At 41.5% G+C, this 8,910-nt stretch overlaps 1 long non-coding RNA gene across 1 annotated transcript in view; it reads right to left on the bottom strand.

Moving 5' to 3' along the window:
- LOC107649709 (uncharacterized) overlaps positions 1 to 8,306 on the bottom strand; it is a 23,656-nt gene extending 15,350 nt beyond the window's left edge. The window contains exons 1-2 of the long non-coding RNA XR_001623872.2: positions 8,008 to 8,306; positions 2,228 to 2,326 (exon numbers count right to left, since the gene is read on the bottom strand). This is a non-coding gene — a long non-coding RNA (uncharacterized LOC107649709). The remainder of the gene's footprint in view (positions 1 to 2,227; positions 2,327 to 8,007) is intronic.
- Between the last annotated feature and the right edge of the window lie 604 nt (positions 8,307 to 8,910).

The raw sequence follows: 8,910 nt of genomic DNA, 5'->3' as shown, positions 1-8,910 counted from the left end.
TTCCAAAAACAGAAGTGGTAATGCAGATATATGCAAGGGAGTAATGATAACCAAAGAGTCCAGAGTATGTTTTATCCAAGTACATCAGGGTATGAGCTATAGAGAATATGATCATTCCAAGATTGAACTTGCGTTCATGCTAGTTCAGGGTTTTAGTTCTGGGTGATGGGTCCCATTTTCAGAGTTCATCTGAGATCCAATAATGTTTTGGGGACTCAGGGGACTTAATCTTTGGGGATCTAAGTGGCAGCACTAGCATTATTCTAGTCAGAGACAGACTTAGTGGACCAAAGAAGTATTGTATAATTGTATGTTGGGGGTGAGCAACCACTATGACTTTCTGGCCAGGAAGAATAAGTCCTTAATGGTGATATATACCCTCATTAAGAGCTGTTGGCTTTAGAAATGTCTATTTACTATCACAAAAGCACCACTGAAGGGACTTTAAACCCTGCAATAGATTCTTTAGAAAAGGAGTTTTTAACCTTGTTTATGTTATTGGCTCTTTGGACAATCTGGTGAGACTTGACTCCTCAGAATAATGTTTTAAAATGCTAACCTAAAATACATTGGATTACAAAGGAAACCAATTATTTTGAAATACGGTTATCAAACTATTCTTTTTTTTTTTTAAGTTCATGGACCCTAGGTTATGAATTCCTGCCTTAGCTGGGTGGTAGCACACATTATTATGCTATGACATGTCATTATTCCCATGACCCATGTAGATTCCAGACAGCTAAAATCTTTGGGTTCTTGGCAAGACTTAAGAAAACACTTTCCTGTTGGAAAAAGTAATCCTTGATACCAGGAGGCTGACGTTAGTGGATCTCTTATGCTTTGGAGTGGAGCTGGTGGGCTAAATCAATGTAGGTGTTTGTCTTGGATGGGTAAGGAGGGATAGACTGGCACAGATCAGAAATAGTGCAGGGCAAAGTTTCTGTGCCAATCATGCGTGGGTTGGCCCCCAGGTGTAATGGAGAGTCCCACTCTCAAAAGAAAGAAAAAAAAACAAAGTAAGAGCCCCTGCTTTAAAGAGATATATATGGGAATGGGGAACGCATTGGAGGAAGAACACAATCCAACTGCTCAATTTTGTGAGCCTCCAGAAATAGTAAAGCCCACCAAGATCCCCCAAAAGAGAATACTTGGAAGTTAGTGCTCGACCCTCTATTTCTAGACAGGAGTTGACAAGTAAGGTGAAATCCATTCTAGAAATTGAAGGACTTCCTTCTTCCCTGGCCCCATCTCTCCAGCAGATTCTTTATCTATAAAATGAGGATTATCTACCTAAAATAGTTATTTCATAGGGCAGTTGTGAAGAGCCGATGAGATATATACAAGGAACAATGAGACTAGCAACTAACATTTATAGAACATTTTAAAATTTGCAAAGCACTTTACAAATATCCTTTCATTTAATCCTCATAACAATCATGGGAGGAAGGAGCTATTATTATCCTTGTGGCCCGCAGAGGCTAAATGACTCGCTTAAGACCACACTGTTAACCAAAGGGCTGAGGCAGGATACTCTCGTCTTCTTGACTCCGTGCCCAGAGCTCTAGCCACCTTTCTGCCTAACTGGCTGACTTGGGGCAACAAGGACTCATCAAGTACTTACTCTAGGCTAGGGCAGCCAGGTAGTACAGTGGCTAGAGCACTGGGCTTGAAATGAGGAAGAATCATCAAAGGCAGCCTCAGTCTTACTAGCTATGTGACCCAGGGTAGTCACTTAACCCTGTTGGCCTCTGTTCTTCATCTGTAAAATGGGCTCGAGAAGGAAATGACAAAACCCCAAATGAGGTCACAGAGAGATGGACACCACAGAAGAAGTGCTGAGGGTCTGTAAAAAGCTTTTTAAAAATTGCTTTTAAATCCTTATCTTCTATCTTGGCACCCATACTGCATTTTGGTTCCAAGGCAGAAGGCACTGGGGGTTAAGTGATTTGCCCAGAGACACATAGCTAGGAAGTGTCTGAGGAAAAATTTGAACCCAGGACCTCTCATCTCTAGGCTTGGTTCTGAATCTACCGAGCCATTTAGTTGTCCCCAATTGATTATTGATTGATTATTGATTATTATAATTATACTATGGAGGAAGGTTGACTATAGCTGAGGAGAAGGGACAATGGGTCTTACGTGCTCCAAAGGCAGCAAACAAAATTATGAATGATGGGATCTGTGTCAAGTGTAATCAACAGAAAGCGTTTCTTTTCCAACTGCTTACCAGGAGAGCCGAAGCAGAGATGATGACCATAAACTTGAGCCAGCCTCTCTATTCTGCATGCATAGGTTTATCCATCTGGTAACTGGAAGACTTCCAGAGCTAAGGTATTGCAAGGAGAAATATTTTGTTATTTTAATGATGATGATAATGATAATTATAAAATAAGGACTAGCATTTATATAGTGCTTTAAGGTTAAAAAAAAAACTCTTGCCTTCTGTCTTAGAATTGATACTGAGTATTGGTTCCAAGGCAGAAGAACAGTATGGCTAAACAATGAGGGTTAAGGGACTGGTCCAGGGTCACGAAGTGAGGAAGTGTTTGAGGTCAGATTTGAACCCAGGACCTCCCATCTCCAGGTCTAGCTCTCTATCCACTGAGCCACCCAGCTGCCAATGTTATCTCATTTTATCCTCACAAGAACCCTGGAACATGGGTGCTATTATTATCCTCATTTTTAAACGAGGATATAATTGAGGCAGAGAGGGATTGGGTGTCTGCCAGGATTCTTTCAGATGAGGATGGAGATTTGGAGGGTCAGCTTCTTAAAGAAATGGTAGGTTTGGCAGAAATCAGGGAGTCTGGAATGATATCCCTGGCAGGGAGACTTGCAGTCAATTTTAATTGCAACCTGTTCCCCATTCTGGGAAAGCAGAGGCGTCAACAGGTGGTTCTGTGGAGTCAGCATGTGGCCCTCCTGATTGCATGCATAGAGTGATGAGTCAAGCTTTGCTCTGTGTGTTGCTATTTGGGCATGAGTCACAGTCTGTGCTTTGAAGACTCCAATGATGGAGAAGCTCTAATGCAGTGGATCCCAGAGGGTGTGCCAAGACATTTTGGATGTTATTGTAGGTAAAAGATAATTTTTGTAGAAACAATTTAAATATAAATCTTACCCCTCATACATAGTATGCTAAGAATAATATTCACACACACACACAAAATCCTCACAACATTTCCTAAGCTGTAGGTCTCTGAGCCAGTCGCTTAATCTCTTTGCCTCAGTTTTTTCAACTGCAAAATGGGAATAATAGCACCTACCTCGCAGGACTGTTGTCAGGATCAAATGAAATCTTTGTAAAGAACTTAGCACAGTGCCTGGCATAGAGCAAGTATTTAATATGCATTCATTTCCTTCCTTTCTGTTTTATATATGTCCTAACCTTGAACTTATAAAGTCAAGAGACATTTATTAGGTTCTTATGACATGAAAAATACTAGAAGGATGAAGAAAGGCAAAACCCCTCTCCCTGTCCTCAAGGAGCTCACATTCTAATGGGGAAGACAACATGGAAGTATCCCGGGCTAAATGTAACAACAAGGGATGTAATGGTACTATTCACCCGGTCAGTCCCTCTTTGTCTTTGGAGATTCATTAAACCATAGCCTGTTCTATTACCAATGAGCTCATCTTTAGCCTAGATGCAATAGAATGGCCCCTCGATTCACATGGCTTCCTTTTCTGTTGCTTTATGAAATTTATGTTAAATTAAAAGTTAGGAGCAAAATAACAATAACTGAGAGCCCCCAGTTAGTAAAAGTCTGAGCATTTAGGCAGACATTTGGCTGTCTCACTTATTTTAAATTTAAGTTAAATTTATGTTTATCTCTAGCTATTCCTGGTCTCTTCTTCACTGAAGCAAAATTCAGGTTACCAGAAACATTTGGGCAAAGAAGTAAGCAAAGTATGTTACAGTGCCTGTTAAGAGCCAGACGTTGGAAGGGAAAGTCAGAGAAAGAAGAGCAAATCTTAGAACTTCCCTCAGTCCTTGAAGAGGCAGGGAAAACTGGGGAGCTTTGACAGGAGTCTTCTGCTCTAATAAGATGCCTTCAAGGTCAAAGGCTTCCTTTCTTGATCCCTTTTCTTCTATATATAGTTCAGTTCATTCAACTTTTTTTTCCTCCTTTTCCCTAGTCCATCGAGGCTTCATATTCTTTCTGGTCTGGCTCATTAAGTCCTAAGGGGAAGATTGGGATCTGACCCCATTGCCTCCGCTGCTATTTAGGTTTTGAGGTCTCCATCATTTCCTCTCAGTCTGGGAAATCCATTTAGTGCCCAGTCTTCATCCCTCAAACTGTGGGTCTTTTAAATAATTTCAGGATGTGACTCAATTCTACCTTTTGACCTGAAAAACATTATAGACTAAAATGGATTCTCAGCACTAAAAGGAAAATGTTTACCCTGAGTTTGTTTGTCCTTATGAACTATAAATCCAAGATGCCAGTCAGTTCTCAAAATTTTTATCATATATATAATATAAATATACATGTATTCATATCTATGCATATATATGAAGAAAAAGAGAGAGGGGGAGAGAGGGAGGGAGAGGGGGAGAGAGAGAGAGGAAGAGAGAGAGAGAGAGAGAGAGAGAGAGAGAGAGAGAATGAGAGAGAGAGAGAGAGAGAGAGAGAGAGAGAGAGAGAGAGAGAGAGAGAGAGAGAGAGAGAGAGAGAAATGAAACATATTCCCAGAGGAGAAGGCATTAGTGCCTTCCTGTAAAGGGTAAGATTTGACCTGAATCTTGCAGAAAGCCAAGGAAATCAACCAAAATAGCTTATCTGGAAATTGCATCTGTGAATTTCCCAACTAGCCAATGGTGTTGCCAATTTATAAATCCAATATGCTTTGATTCCTCAAACAAAAAAAGTTTGAAAACCACTGATCTAGACTTACAACCAAATTGGCCCAGAAGCTTGATCAGTATTAAAAAAGAAAATTCAATCATTTATATTGAGAATTCCCTTATTCCACTAGGGGAAACCATTTGAGAAGTTGTCCACATCCTGTGTCTCATTGTATTAAGTCCAGAGGGTTGTTTGGGGAAGTGCCTGGAAATCAGAGCTAGGAAGAGATTTGTGGAAGGTTGATTCCAATTACAAGTTTTCTGTCCTTAAACCAGGGGACACTGACCTCTTTGGCAGCCTGATGAAGCCTCTGGACCACTTCCCAGAATCTTGTTAAATAATTGAAGGGAATGCTAAACTTCAGTTAGTGGTTAGTGAAAATAAAGATGGTCATTTTTATCTCATCTAAATTCATGAACATCTTGAAATTTATCCATGGACCCTTTGGAGGTCCATGGATTCTAGGTTAAAAAATCTTTGTCTTAGATAGTTTGGATAATTCTAAAGCCAGTGTTCTCTGGAGGTAACATATCCCTCTCCTAATAATCCAGGAAGACAACCCCACTACTCATCATCTATCCCTGAACTCCTTTTGCCATGGTGAGCTACCCTTTCAGTTCATTATTTCCAGGGAGCCTGTAGAATTTGTTGTCTTGCTTTCTTTTTCATTGGATTTCTCAGTTCCTATTCTGCTACAAGATAACATTTCTTTATTGTACTATGACCTTTCCTGGTTCCCCTGCTCATTGTTCCTTCTTTCTTATGATCCTCCCTAGTGGTTTTTCTGCTTGGGAGCTCAACAGATTCCCAAGCTTTCTCCTTTAGCCTTTTTTGCTTTCTGTCATTTGCCTTTGGATAAGGCAGCTTATATCAAGTTTCTTCACAGCCTAGGCCCTCCCCTAGACTCAGTAGGGTGTTCCATTTATTCCCCACCCCCTTCTCAGTTAGTTCTTGCTTGCCCCTTCAATTCTGATTAGACAGTAATGGTTTTTTGTTGTTGTTTGTTTGTTTGTTTTTAGTAATGCCATGAAGCCCCATCTCTGTATAATAGAGTTCCCAAAAGCTTGTCTTTGTCAACCCTAGGATCTTCATGAACCCCATTCCTCCATTCCTGGATTCTCAGGGTGGCTTTCACCTCCAACCAGGAAAGCCTTTATTAGTGCTGAAAAGGAAAACTGTCTATCCCCCCAAAGCCAAAGGCTGCCTGGCCTTGGCCTCAGCTCAACTTTGTGTCCCCAAAGTAAAGCAATGGAATCTCCTCCTCTACCTCTCAAAGGGCAATATTGGAATGAGTCAATGTGTCAATAAATAGATGGGGAAGAGGGTAGAAAGTACCTTCAAGCCTTGGGGCTTTTTCAAATAATACAGCTTCCTGGAAGGTAAATTTCCATAGTCTAGTCACACTAAAGAATTCGCTGACTCTGCTAAGAATTATTTCCCATGCCTTGGTTTTATCCTTTTGGCTGAGCCCAAGTCCCTAAGGTGTTGGCAAAAATAGATGCTTCTCAGGGAAAAGCAATAAAAAGAAGGCACAGAATTGAAGTCTAAGGTCCTGAGCGGAGGCATCATTTCCCAAGAGGTGGTCAGTCTATTAAAATGGGCAAGCAGGAAGCCCAGACTCGGTGTATAGGCAGAAGGCAGAAAGCAGGGTCTCCACTGAGACTGGAGGTCAGGCCCAAGAGAAGGTCAGAAACAAGGCTGCCTAAAGAGGATCAGACAGAACCCAGCATCAGGGGATGGTGTGATTAGGTGCCCCTGAGGACTGTCTTACCAAGGAGTATATAGAAAGGGAAGAGCCAAGATAGATAGTAGACAGATCAGAGGATTTAGAACATGAGGGGACTTTGGAGACCACCTACACCAAACCCATCATTTTACAGATAAGAAAACTGAGGCCCATCATGTTGTCAAATTCTAGTTCTGCTTCCTTTTCAGTGTGATTTTGGTTAAGTCAAATAACCTCTCCAAGCCCCAGTTTCTTTACCTGTAAATCGAGTGACTTGGATGTACTGATCACCAAGGTCCCTTCTAATTTTAACTCTAATTTTGTTGTGATTGATGACTGGCCAATGAGCCTAGACCCATGATGGTGAACCTATGACACGTGTGCCAGCACTGACACATGTAGCCATTTTTGATGACACACGGCTGCATGTTGCCTGCAATTCTATTGTCAACTGGGACCTTTCGTGCCACTTCATTTCGGCCTTTGGGGCTGGCTTATGCATCACCATCATGGCCACCTGCTCTCACCATGCTTCAGAAGGAGGGGCACCAAGCCTTCTACAAAAGGTTCATGCCTTCCTTCCTCCACTTGGGCTCCTGGAATGTGGTGATGTTTGTCATCTATGAGCAACTGAAACAGGCCCTGATGGCAGCTTGAGCTTCCTGGGAAGTGCCTTTCTGAGCCCTCTCCTGCCAGCTTTCTGCCTTGTGTCCCCACCTCCTTTTGAGTCCAGGTACCTCCCCCCCATTCCTTCCTATTTTTCCCTTTTTCCTCTCCTCCCCTGCCCCACCCTTACCCTCTTAAGAATTGGTCCCGTTTAATTCCTTCTCCAGCCCCCATCTTCTGCCATTGCAGCTTTACTCAGCTTCAAGTGCCTTATGTGCAATAAAGCTAGACCAGCTGGCGGAAGAATGGACAGGGCTCTGGCCCACATGCAACAGAGGAGTGCCTGGAACCAATTACCAGACACTTTTAGCACCCTGAAAAATATAGCAATGGCTTTACTCATAATTTTTCCCTTTCTGAACTTTTGTGAGACCTTATTCTCAGTGTTAAATAATATCAAAACCACAAAAGAAACAGATTGGCAGATGAAGTTAGTGGCGCTTGTTTGGGCTTGAAGTGTACAAAATGCCAACCTTCAATTGAAGACTTAGCCAATGAAATTCAGCAACAAAAAAGTCACTAATAGGCAGGTTAGTTAAAGAATTCCCCCTCCCCCTCACTTATCTTAGTTCATGGCACCCCATACAAGTTAAATAATATCAGGACCAACAAAAGAAACTGACAGATGAACAAAGAAGTCACTAAGGCAGGTAAGTTAAATAATTAGTTTTTGGTTTACTAAATACAGATATATATTACAATTATACATTTTTTGTTATTTAAACTATAAATATAGCAAAATTGTGGTTTTTTTAAGTGACATACCATTCGAGTTATGCTCATTTTTTTGCCAATTTTTGACACACCAAGCCCAAAAGGTTGCCCATCACTGGCCTAGACCATCTGAGTAGGCTTCAGTGCGCTTGGCTAATGCAATTTCCCACGTGGAAGAAGCTGGGGAGCTTCCTTGCAGGAGAATCATGCTGATATGCAATGGAAGAGATAATCTACCAAATATATGCTAAGGAGGATTCTCTTGGACTTTGGAGGCCAAACTTGGGATACATTCACAAGGTATCAGCCAAGTAGAACTTTATCTTCTTTGGCTGACTTTCTGCTATTCACATTCTGGTGGAGAAAAAAAGAGAGAAAGAGAGAATACTGTAAAGAGAGACTTTAGGCCCTCCTTATCCAGCTCATGGACCATCAATCCATGTTTTGGTTCTTTGCCTTAGCATGTTTTTGTTCTTTCATTTTAGGCAAAGGAAACTGGAAATAACTATAACCTCATAAGCTCCAAGAGATCAGGAGATTGAGGCTATTAGGTAGCACAGTAGTTGGAGCACCAGACCTAGAGTTGGAAGCACCTGGGTTCAAGTCTGACCTCACAGACTTTCTAGCTATGTGACCATGGGCGAGTTACCTAACTCCAATATTTTAAGACAGATGGTATGGGTTTTTTAAAGATCAGGAAATTAAGCCATAGGAGATCCAGGAGTTGAGTCCATGATGGATTTATTTTGCAGCCAGGTCAACATCAATGCCCCAAGGAAGAAGAATCTACTTTCCATTCCAAGCCCAGTGGGAGGTGAGTCCAGGATTCATCCAGTAGATATGTGACATTTGGATATGAATCAATGTGGCATATAAATGGCATTTAGCCTGAGCTTACTCTCTCCCTACCAAGGTCATTTGGAGAGATTGTGTTCCCAATGTATTAGGGAGAAA

Source organism: Monodelphis domestica, chromosome 7, assembly GCF_027887165.1.
Source record: "Monodelphis domestica isolate mMonDom1 chromosome 7, mMonDom1.pri, whole genome shotgun sequence".
Taxonomy (NCBI): domain Eukaryota; kingdom Metazoa; phylum Chordata; class Mammalia; order Didelphimorphia; family Didelphidae; genus Monodelphis; species Monodelphis domestica.
This window is presented reverse-complemented; position numbering and strand designations above follow the sequence as displayed.